The sequence below is a fragment of the Anopheles gambiae genome, chromosome 2 (assembly GCF_943734735.2).
Source record: "Anopheles gambiae chromosome 2, idAnoGambNW_F1_1, whole genome shotgun sequence".
NCBI classification, from domain to species: Eukaryota; Metazoa; Arthropoda; class Insecta; order Diptera; family Culicidae; genus Anopheles; species Anopheles gambiae.
Window position 1 is genome coordinate 62035926 of NC_064601.1, and position 10877 is coordinate 62046802.

Consider the following 10877-nt stretch of genomic DNA (forward strand, 5'->3'; position numbering starts at 1 on the left):
CTCCTTTCCCTCATTTCCCTCCTTTCCCTCCTTTCCCTCCTTTCCAACCTATCCCTCCTTTCCAACCGTTCCCTCCTTTCCCTCCTTTCCCTCCTTTCTCTCCTTTCCCTCCTTTCCCTCCTTTCCCTCCGTTCCCTCCTTTCCCTCCTTTCCCTCCTTTCCCTCCTTTCCCTCCTTTCCCTCCTTTCCCTCCTTTCCCTCCTTTCCCTCCTTTCCCTCCTTCCCCTCCTATCACTCCTTTCCCTTCTTTCCCTCCTTTCCCTCCTTTCTAAACGTTCCCTCCTTTCCCTCTTTTCCCTCCTTTCCCTCCTTTCCCTCCTTTCCATTCTTTCCCTCCTTTTCCTTCTTTCCGTCTGTCGCTCACGATAATTTAACCTTAACAACAAAGCGTTGCTAGGTAGCAATACTTGCTGAATAGCTACGTTATGCAACGCGCCAGCGATGCGCGCTTTTTTAAAGATTTTATGGAAAACATACGCTAAGAAGAAAATGCTGATCGACGACGGTCAGCATTTTTAGAGTATAAATTCAATTGAAAAAAATAATGAAGGCATCATTTGCCAAGAGCCAGTTGGTGCGTTTATTATTGTGCTTTCCCTCCTTTCCCTCCTTACCCTTTTTTCACTCCTTTCCCTCTTTTCCATCCTTTCCCACTTTTCCCTCCTTTCCCTCCTTTCCCTCATTTCCATCCTTTCCCTCCTTTCCCTCCTTTCCCTCCTTTCCCTTCTTTCCCTCCTTTCCCTCCTTTTCCTCCTTTCCCTCCTTTCCCTCATTTCCCTCATATCCCTCCTTTCCCTCCTTTCCCTCCTTTCCAACCTTTCCCTCCTTTCCCTCCTTTCCATCCTTTCCCACTTTTCCCTCCTTTCCCTCCTTTCCCTCTTTTCCCTCCTTTCCCTCCTTTCCCTCATTTCCCTCCTTTCCCTCCTTTCCCTCCTTTCAAACCTATCCCTCCTTTCCAACCGTTCCCTCCTTTCCCTCCTTTCCCTCCTTTTCCTCCTTTCCCTCCTTTCCATCCTTTCCCTCCTTTTCCTTCTTTCCGTCTGTCGCTTACGATAATTTAACCTTAAAAACAAAGCGTTGCTAGGTAGCAATACTTGCTGAATAGCTACGTTATGCAACGCGCCAGCGATGCGCGCTTTTTTAACGATTTTATGGAAAACATAGGCTAAGAAGAAAATGCTGATCGACGACGGTCAGCATTTTTAGAGTATAAATTCAATTGAAAAAATTAATGATGGCATCATTTGCCAAGAGCCAGTTGGTGCGTTTATTATTGTGCTTAAGTCGGCGTGTACTGTGCCTGTCTTGGGCTGCTGCTCCGAAAGACAGTTTCGTGTGCGCGACCAATGATGGCTCCAGAGAGGATGCATCAACCAACGGATCGGCAAGTAGTCCAATGCCCTCCTTTCCCTTCTTTCTCTCCTTCCCTCCTTTTCCTCCTTTCCCTCCTTTCCAACCTTTCCCTCCTTTCCCTTCTTTTCCTCCTTTCCCTCCTTTCCCTCCTTTCCCTCCTTTCCCTCCTTTCCAACCTTTCCCTCCTTTCCCTCCTTTCCCTCCTTTCCCTCCTTTCCATCCTTTCCCTTCTTTCCCTCCTTTCCCTCCGTTCCCTCCATTCCCTCATTTTCTTCCTTTCCCTCCTTTTTCGCCTTTCCATCCTTTCCCTCCTTTCCCTCCTTTCCGTATGTCGCTTACGATAATTTAGCCTTAAAAACAAAGTGTTGCTAGGTAGCAATACTTGCGTTATGCAACGCGCCAGCGATTAAACGCGCTTAACGATTAAATGGAATTTAACGATTTAATGGAAAACATAGGCTAAGAAGAAAATGCTGATCGACGACGGTCAGCATTTTTAGAGTATAAATTCAATTGAAAAAATTAATGAAGGCATCATTTGCCAAGAGCCAGTTGGTGCGTTTATTATTGTGTTTAAGTCGGCGTGTACTGTGCCTGTCTTGGGCTGCAGCTCCGAAAGACAGTTTCGTGTGCGCGACCAATGGTGGCTCCAGAGAGGATGCATCAACCAACGGATCGGCAAGTAGTCCAATGCCCTCCTTTCCCTTCTTTCTCTCCTTCCCTCCTTTCCCTCCTTTCCATCCTTTCCCTCCTTTCCCTCCTTTCCCTTCTTTTCCTCCTTTCCCTCCTCTCCCTCCGTTCCATCCTTTCTCTTCTTTCCCTCCTTTCCCTCCTTACCCTCCTTTCCCTCCTTTCCCTCCTTTCCCTTCGTTCTCTCCATTCCCTCATTTCCTTCCTTTCCCTCCTTTCTCGCCTTTCCATCCTTTCCCTCCTCATTCCTTTCCCTCCTTTTCCTTCTTTCCGTCTGTCGCTTACGATAATTTAGCCTTAAAAACAAAGCGTTGCTAGGTAGCAATACTTGCTGAATAGCTACGTTATGCAACGCGCCAGCGATTAAGCGATTAGTGGCTGCAGAGAGGATGCATTAACCAACGGATCGGCAAGTAGTGAAATTAATTTAGAAAACATAAATAGGCTGCAAAAGCATCTGAAAGGTTAAGCACTTCGTGCAGTTAGCGTATCAATGCTTAACCCAGAAAACCGTTGCGCTCGTAATAACCAGGCTCGACAAAATGGTCGGGAACCCTGAAAGCATTTACAAGTCTTTACTGCTAGAATTACTAGTGATAAAACATATAACGACAGATAATCCTTCAGCATTTTTAGAATTTTCCAACGCTTTGCGCAATCTCATTGACAACATGGTGTTGTTGAAGCAAGAAGGATTTTTGAATGACCAAAGGCTGCTAAACGATTTAACATCAAGGTTTTCAACCGAACTTCGGAACGAAAGGTTCCCAGATAGCAAAGCCGAAGGCCTTTGTATGGGAGCCATCGCGCTGATCAAGGCTCACTTTTTCGCGCGCATAAAGCAAAATGTGCGCGAAGGCGAAAAAAAACCCGAAAGCGCTTCGTGTCCTCTCTCGTGTTTCTAGTTTTATTCTCTCTCGCATGTCCCAGTTTTTCGACCCCAGACTCTCTCCCAGTTTTTCGGATTGAAATGAGAATTCACTCTCTTGATTTGGTTGCGGCAGTCTAGCTGCTTCACACTCTTTATTCTCTTCTTTTTGCAGTTCCCACAAGAAGATTCACACATGTGTTCTCACATACTTACATACACACACACGGTGGTTGGAAGCCTGGCGCGGCTGTTTCCAATTCTGTCTTTTCTTCTTCCCTCTTCACACCGCGCTGGAGCCCGTGGTGGTGCGCGTGTTCAGCCTGCTTGGTTCAGGAAAGATGTCATCAGATTTGGCGCGCCTCAACCGCGGTGTTGTATGAAGGCTGTTGATGAAAGTACACAATTAATAGACACACTTTGTTAAAAAGATTACACTTGATTTAAAGATGTGACAAACTTACCTTTGTGCTTGAGGATCAATTGAAACTCTAACGCCTGTGCACACAGTGTCACACTTTTTAAGTAGTTTGAGGAACAGCTAGCGGTAGCAGCACACATCTGAAACTTGTAATGTGCAAAACATTGCATATTAGAATAATATTAGAATTAGAATAAATGTCACATAGCACTAGACACTTAGAAAAGGACACTTACCCAAACAATTAGATGATAAAAATTCGTCCTCCGATGAAGCAGAAAGAACACCGCGGATGGCGCAGTATGGAAAGTGTTTCACGCAGGAAAAATAGTTCACGCAGCACACAAACACACACTCTCACATCCACGGTTCAGAGCACACTGAAGTCGCTCTTTGGCTTGGATGGAAAAGAGCAAACACCCTGATGAGTGCGATGGAAGAAAATGACGTGTGTTCAACAGGGATGGGTAGAATCCAACATACGAAGTGTGCAGGAGAATTCTCTTCGTGTGGCAAGAGAGAATTGACTAACACCCTGATGAGCGAGAACGCAACAAACGTTGTGGAATGTAGAAACGGGATAGGAATAGTAAGCGAAGGCAGTTTTTGGACATGAGGGGGTTGAAACTGGGAGAAAAAAGCTTCGGTTGCTACTTGGGTTGAACGAGAATCGAACCGTTCGAACAGTTCGGTAAAGTGCACGAACGAACGAGATTCTTAACAAAAAACGACCAGGACTTTTGGAAGAAACTGACTACACCGAACGCGTTCGAACGTTCCGTTCATTGTTCGACGACACAAATAAATGTGGTAATGAAACGTGCAAAATCATATTGCTTTCTCGCTCTTTCTCGCACCGTGCGAACGGGTCGTCAGAGATCAAAATGTACCGTGTTGGTGTTGAAATCGTACCCATACAACTCAATTCCTCGAACGCCGTCGAATTTGTCAGGCAGTGTTCGATACGTGTGCTGCAAGGTGTTATAAATGACAAGGTGAAGTTGTTCAGAGCAAAATGACATTTCTCGACTTGACATTTCTCTTCCGGGGGCTACGGTATAAAAATCGGGGAGGGCTGGTGCGGGGTAATGAAATTTGTATGCAGAGAGTGACAGATGTCCCCCACAATGTCGCCCAGCAAAAGCGATAAAAATCAACCTTCTAAATACATTATCCTTGGTGTGCTGTTGGTTTGGAAATCGTATCTATACGACTGAATTCATCGAACGCGTTCGAACTGGTGCTCGATCTGTGTTCTGTTGGTGTGTAAATCGTACCTACACAACTGAATTCATCGAACGCGTTCGAACTGGCTCATTTGTGTTCGATCTGTGCTCTGTTGGTGTGGAAATTATACATATACAATTCAATAGATCGATCCCGTTCAAACGGATTATTCATTATTCGCGAATGAACTGAACTGGAATTGCGCTCATCATGTTGATCCATATTTAAGTAGTTTTTTTTATAGAATCCTTGAGTGTGTATAAGGCATAGGGTACAATATATGCTGGAGGCATCTATGCTCGTATTAGTTTTATACATGCTAGTTTTTGGTCGGTTTTTCGATAGCTAGCCAGACAGCAGATGGGCCGAGTCTTTAATGTTTTTAAATTATTGGTGTCAACCGCAGAATGAGTACTTCTTTGGCTACAGTATGCGTCTATGGCGGGTAAATGAAAAAGATAACGAGCGTTCTTTGTAAATAAACACCCCATGAAAAAAAGAACGAAAGAATCGTCGTTCACGTACGGTTCTTTTTGGTGAGCGAACTAGTTCGTTCGCGTTCGGTGAAAAGAATCGTTTTGCCCATGCCTAGTTGAAACACACGATAAGTACGAAACAAGATAACAAGAATCTTACGCTACAAGACCTAGCAGAATGGCTGAAACCCTCTGAAGAACTAGCCATTATGCGGCCACGAACGAAGGAGTATCCAAGCAAGAAAGGTCGAAACATCAAAATATACAGCATTGTCACAAAGGGCCAGAAAAGGAAACAATATGTATAATTTGTGGATTTCCTCACGAAACCACTCGTTGCAGGCAATTGAACGGTAAGACACCCAATATAAAATTAACTCTTTTTATTCGGCATAGAATTTGCACCAATTGCTGCAAGTACAGCAACCATAACACCAAAAACTGTCGCCTATCAGCACAATGTAGTGTGGTACGGTTACGGCAAAAGGCATCATAGTATCTGTTGTGTACTGGATTGCCAAACTACGATGAGTTTCAATCGATAGGTTTATTCAAACTGAACGTGTTATTTGCATTCCCTACTTTTTATAGTTCAGAATGTAACAACGTGAACTATGATCAATTAATAATTATTACATGAAAATGTTATGATTGCAATGTGTGCTATGATCCAACATCTCCCCCCTTATAACCGCAGGACTCCACACAGCATAACACGGAGCGCAACATAACAACTGACAGCTGCTTAACGCTTCAGCAAACGCTGTATTGCCGGTACCATGTTATGAATATCCGTAGCAGGCCGCTCATTTCTCATTGGAAAGCTACCAACCTGTACCGACAGTTAATGAAACGCTTTACCTCCTTTCCCAAGCGTTTTCTTACGCGTTTGGCAGCAGTCAGTTGTTATGTTGCGCTCCGTGTTATGCTGTGTGGAGTCCTGCGGTAACTGAATGATCCAACATCTCTCCCCTTAATTGGTACTTCTGGAATGAATTGAGTGTTCGGTAGCTGTTTGGTAGCTCGGAGATGCCTAATCCCGGAAACAATGTTTGAAGGTGTGTATTATGGATCTGTTGGTTAAAACATCTGTCTTCAAATTCAACCAGTTGGTGTGTGCTCGTATCGATTCCGGCTCAGCTCCTCCGTGCTTACTTGGGCTGAGAAGCGACGAAACAGTTTGAAACGGTATGGAAATATACCTGCAGTAACTTTTTCGTCCCAATTGGTGGTTCGAAATACATTTGATTGTGCGTTTCGAAATACTTTCCCTCCTTTCCCTCATTTCCCTCCTTTCCCTCCTTTCCATCCTTTCCATCTTTTCCCTCCTTTCCCTCCTTTCCCTCCTTTCCCTCCTTTCCTCCTTTCCCTCCTTTCCCTCCTATCCCTCCGTTCCATCCTTTCCCTCTTTTCCCTCCTTTCCCTCCTTTCCTCCTTTTCCTCCTTTCCCTCTTTTCCCTCTTTTCCCACCTTTCCCTCCTTTCATTCTTTTCCCTCCTTTTTATCTTTCCCTCTGTCGCTGACGATAATTAAGCTTTAAAAACGAAGCGTTGCTGGTCACTACTTGCTGAATAGCTACGTTATGCAACGCGCCAGCGATGCGTGCTTTTTCAACGATTTTATGGAAAACATAGGCTAAGAAGAAAATACTGATGGACGACGGTCAGCATTTTTTGAGTATAAATTCAATTGAAACCAGTTGGTGCGTTTATTATTGTGCTTAAGTCGGCGTGTACTGTGCCTGTCTTGGGTTGCTGCTCCGAAAGACACTTTCGTGTGCGCGACAAATGGTGGCTCCAGAGAGGATGCATCAACCAACGGATCGGCAAGTAGTCAAATGCCCTCCTTTCCCTTCTTTCTCTACTTCCCTCCTTTCCCTCCTTTCCCTCCTTTCCAACCTTTCCCTCCTTTTCCTCCTTTCCCTCCTTTCCCTCCTTTACCTCCTTTCCCTCCTTTCCCTCCTTTCCCTCCTTTCCCTCCTTTCCCTCCTTTCCCTCCTTTCCCTCTTTTCCCTCTTTTCCCACCTTTCCCTCCTTTCATTCTTTTCCCTCCTTTTTATCTTTCCCTCTGTCGCTGACGATAATTAAGCTTTAAAAACGAAGCGTTGCTGGTCAATACTTGCTGAATAGCTACGTTATGCAACGCGCCAGCGATGCGTGCTTTTTCAACGATTTTATGGAAAACATAGGCTAAGAAGAAAATACTGATGGACGACGGTCAGCATTTTTTGAGTATAAATTCAATTGAAACTAGTTGGTGCGTTTATTATTGTGCTTAAGTCGGCGTGTACTGTGCCTGTCTTGGGTTGCTGCTCCGAAAGACATTTTCGTGTGCGCGACAAATGGTGGCTCCAGAGAGGATGCATCAACCAACGGATCGGCAACTAGTCAAATGCCCTCCTTTCCCTTCTTTCTCTCCTTCCCTCCTTTCCCTCCTTTCCCTCCTTTCCCTCCTTTCCCTCCTTTTCCTCCTTTCCCTCCTTTCCCTCCTTTCCCTCCTTTTCCTCCTTTCCCTCCTTTCCCTCCTTTCCCTCCTTTCCCTCCTTTCCCTTCTTTCCCTCCTTTCCAACCTTTCCCTTCTTTCCCTCCGTTCCCCCAATTCCCTCATTTCCATCCTTTCCCTCCTCATTCCTTTCCCTCCTTTTCCTCCTTTCCGTCTGTCGCTTACGATAATTTAGCCTTAAAAACAAAGTGTTGCTAGGTAGCAATACTTGCTGAATAGCTACGTTATGCAACGCACCAGCGATTAAACGCGCTTAACGATTAAATGGAATTTAACGATTTAATGAAAAACATAGGCTAAGAAGAAAATGCTGATCGACGACGGTCAGCATTTTTAGAGTATAAATTCAATTGAAAAAAAAATAATGAAGGCATTATTTGCCAATAGCCAGTTGGTGCGTTTATTATTGTGCTTAAGTCGGCGTGTACTGTGCCTGTCTTGGGCTGCTGCTCCGAAAGACACTCTCATGTGCGCGACAAATGGTGGCTCCAGAGAGGATGCATCAACCAACGGATCGGCAAGTAGTCCAATGCCCTCCTTTCCCTCCTTTCCCTCCTTTTCCTTCTTTCCGTCTGTCGCTTACGATAATTTAGCCTTAAAAACAAGCGTAGCAATACTTGCTGAATAGCTACGTTATGCAACGCGCCAGCGATTAAACGCGCTTAACAATTCAATGGAATTTAACGATTTAATGGAAAACATAGGCTAAGAAGGAAATGCTGATCGACGACGGTCAGCATTTTTAGAGCATAAATTCAATTGAAAAAAAAAATAATGAAGGCATTATTTGCCAAGAGCCAGTTGGTGCGTTTATTATTGTGCTTTCCCTCCTTTCCCTCCTTTCCCTTTTTACCCTCCTTTCCCTCTTTTCCATTCTTTCCCTCTTTTCCCTCCTTTCCCTCCTTTCCCTAATTTCCCTCCCTTCCCTCCTTTCCCTCCTTTCCCTCCTTTCCCTCCTTTCCCTTCTTTCCCTCCTTTCCCTCCTTTCCCTCCTTTCCCTCCTTTCCCTCCTTTCCCTCCTTTCCCTCATTTCCCTCCTTTCCCTCCTTTCCCTCCGTTCCATCCTATCCCTCCTTTCCAACCGTTCCCTCCTTTCCCTCCTTTCCCTCCTTTCCCTCCTTTCCCTCCTTTCCCTCCTTTCCCTCCTTTCCCTCCTTTCCCTCCTTTCCCTCTTTTCCCTCTTTTCCCTCCTTTCCCTCCTTTCCCTCCTTTCCCTCCTTTCCCTCCTTTCCCTCCTTTCCCACCTTTCCCTCCTTTCCCTCCTTTCCCTCCTTTTACTCCTTTCCCTCATTTCCCTCCTTTCCATCCTTTCCCTTCTTTCCCTCCTTTCCCTTCTTTCCCTCCTTTCATTCCTTTCCCTCCTTTCCAACCTATCCCTCCTTTCCAACCGTTCCCTCCTTTCCCTCCTTTCCCTTCTTTCCCTCCTTTCCCTCCTTTTCCTCATTTCCCTACTTTCCCTCCTTTCCCTCCTTTCCAACCTATCCCTCCTTTCCAACCGTTCCCTTCTTTCCCTCCTTTCCCTCCTTTCTCTCCTTTCCCTCCTTTCCCTCCTTTCCCTTCTTTCCCTGCTTTCCCTGCTTTCCCTCCTTTCCCTCCTTTCCCTCCTTTCCCTCCTTTTTCTACTTTCCCTCCTTTCCCACCTTTCCCTCCTTTCCCTCCTTTTCCTCCTTTTCCTCCTTTCCCTCCTTTCCCTTCTTTTCCGCCTTTCCCTCCTTTCCCTCCTTTCCCTCCTTTAACTCCTTTCCCACCATTCCCTCCTTTCCATCCTTTCCCTCATTTCCCTCCTTTCCATCCTTTCTCTTCTTTCCCTCCTTTCCCTTCTTTCGAACCGTTCCCTCCTTTCCCTCTTATCCCTCCTTTTCCTCCTTTCCCTCCTTTCCAACCTTTCCCTCCTTTCCCTCCTTTCCCTCCTTTCCCTCCTTTCCCTCCTTTCCCTCCTTTCCCTGCTTTCCCTCATTTCCCTCCTTTCCCTCCTTCCCCTCCTTTCCCTCCTTTCCCTCCTTTCCCACCTTTCCCTCCTTTCCCTCCTTTCCCTCCTTTCCCTCTATTTCCTCCTTTCCCTCCTTTCCCTCCTTTCCATCCTTTCCCTTCTTTCCCTCTTTTCCCTTCTTTCCTACCGTTCCCTCCTTTCCCTCTTTTTCCTCCTTTCCCTCCTTTCCATCCTTTCCCTCCTTTTCCTTCTTTCCGTCTGTCGCTTACGATAATTTAGCCTTAAAAACAAAGCGTTTCTAGGTAGCACTAATTGCTGAATAGCTACGTTATGCAACGCGCCAGCGATGCGCGCTTTTTCAACGATTTTATGGAAAACATAGGCTAAGAAGAAAATGCTGCTCGACGACGGTCAGCATTTTTAGAGTATAAATTCAATTGAAAAAATTAATGAAGGCATCATTTGCCAAGAGCCAGTTGGTGCGTTTATTATTGTGCTTAAGTCGGCGTGTACTGTGCCTGTCTTGGGCTGCAGCTCCGAAAGACACTTTCGTGTGCGCGACAAATGGTGGCTCCAGAGAGGATGCATCAACCAACGGATCGGCAAGTAGTCCCTCATTTCCTTCCTTTCCCTCCTTTCTCGCCTTTCCATCCTTTCCCTCCTCATTCCTTTCCCTCCTTTTCCTTCTTTCCGTCTGTCGCTTACGATAATTTAGCCTTAAAAACAAAGCGTTGCTAGGTAGCAATACTTGCTGAATAGCTACGTTATGCAACGCGCCAGCGATTAAGCGATTAGTGGCTCCAGAGAGGATGCATTAACCAACGGATCGGCAAGTAGTGAAATTAATTTAGAAAACATAAATAGGCTGCAAAAGCATCTGAAAGGTTAAGCACTTCGTGCAGTTAGCGTATCAATGCTTAACCCAGAAAACCGTTGCGCTCGTAATAACCAGGCTCGACAAAATGGTCGGGAACCCTGAAAGCATTTACAAGTCTTTACTGCTAGAATTACTAGTGATAAAACATATAACGACAGATAATCCTTCAGCATTTTTAGAATTTTCCAACGCTTTGCGCAATCTCATTGACAACATGGTGTTGTTGAAGCAAGAAGGATTTTTGAATGACCAAAGGCTGCTAAACGATTTAACATCAAGGTTTTCAACCGAACTTCGGAACGAAAGGTTCCCAGATAGCAAAGCCGAAGGCCTTTGTATGGGAGCCATCGCGCTGATCAAGGCTCACTTTTTCGCGCGCATAAAGCAAAATGTGCGCGAAGGCGAAAAAAAACCCGAAAGCGCTTCGTGTCCTCTCTCGTGTTTCTAGTTTTATTCTCTCTCGCATGTCCCAGTTTTTCGACCCCAGACTCTCTCACAGTTTTTCGGATTGAAATGAGAATTCACTCTCTTGA

The 10877-nt window shown here is 45.4% G+C and overlaps 1 long non-coding RNA gene across 1 annotated transcript; it reads right to left on the reverse strand.

The window, feature by feature from the left end:
• Positions 1 to 3033: 3033 nt before the first annotated feature.
• LOC133391452 (uncharacterized) lies at positions 3034 to 4055 on the reverse strand. Its single transcript, XR_009764945.1, has 2 exons — positions 3376 to 4055; positions 3034 to 3297 (listed from the first exon to the last, which is right to left on the reverse strand). It is a non-coding gene; the product is annotated as an uncharacterized LOC133391452 (long non-coding RNA).
• Between the last annotated feature and the right edge of the window lie 6822 nt (positions 4056 to 10877).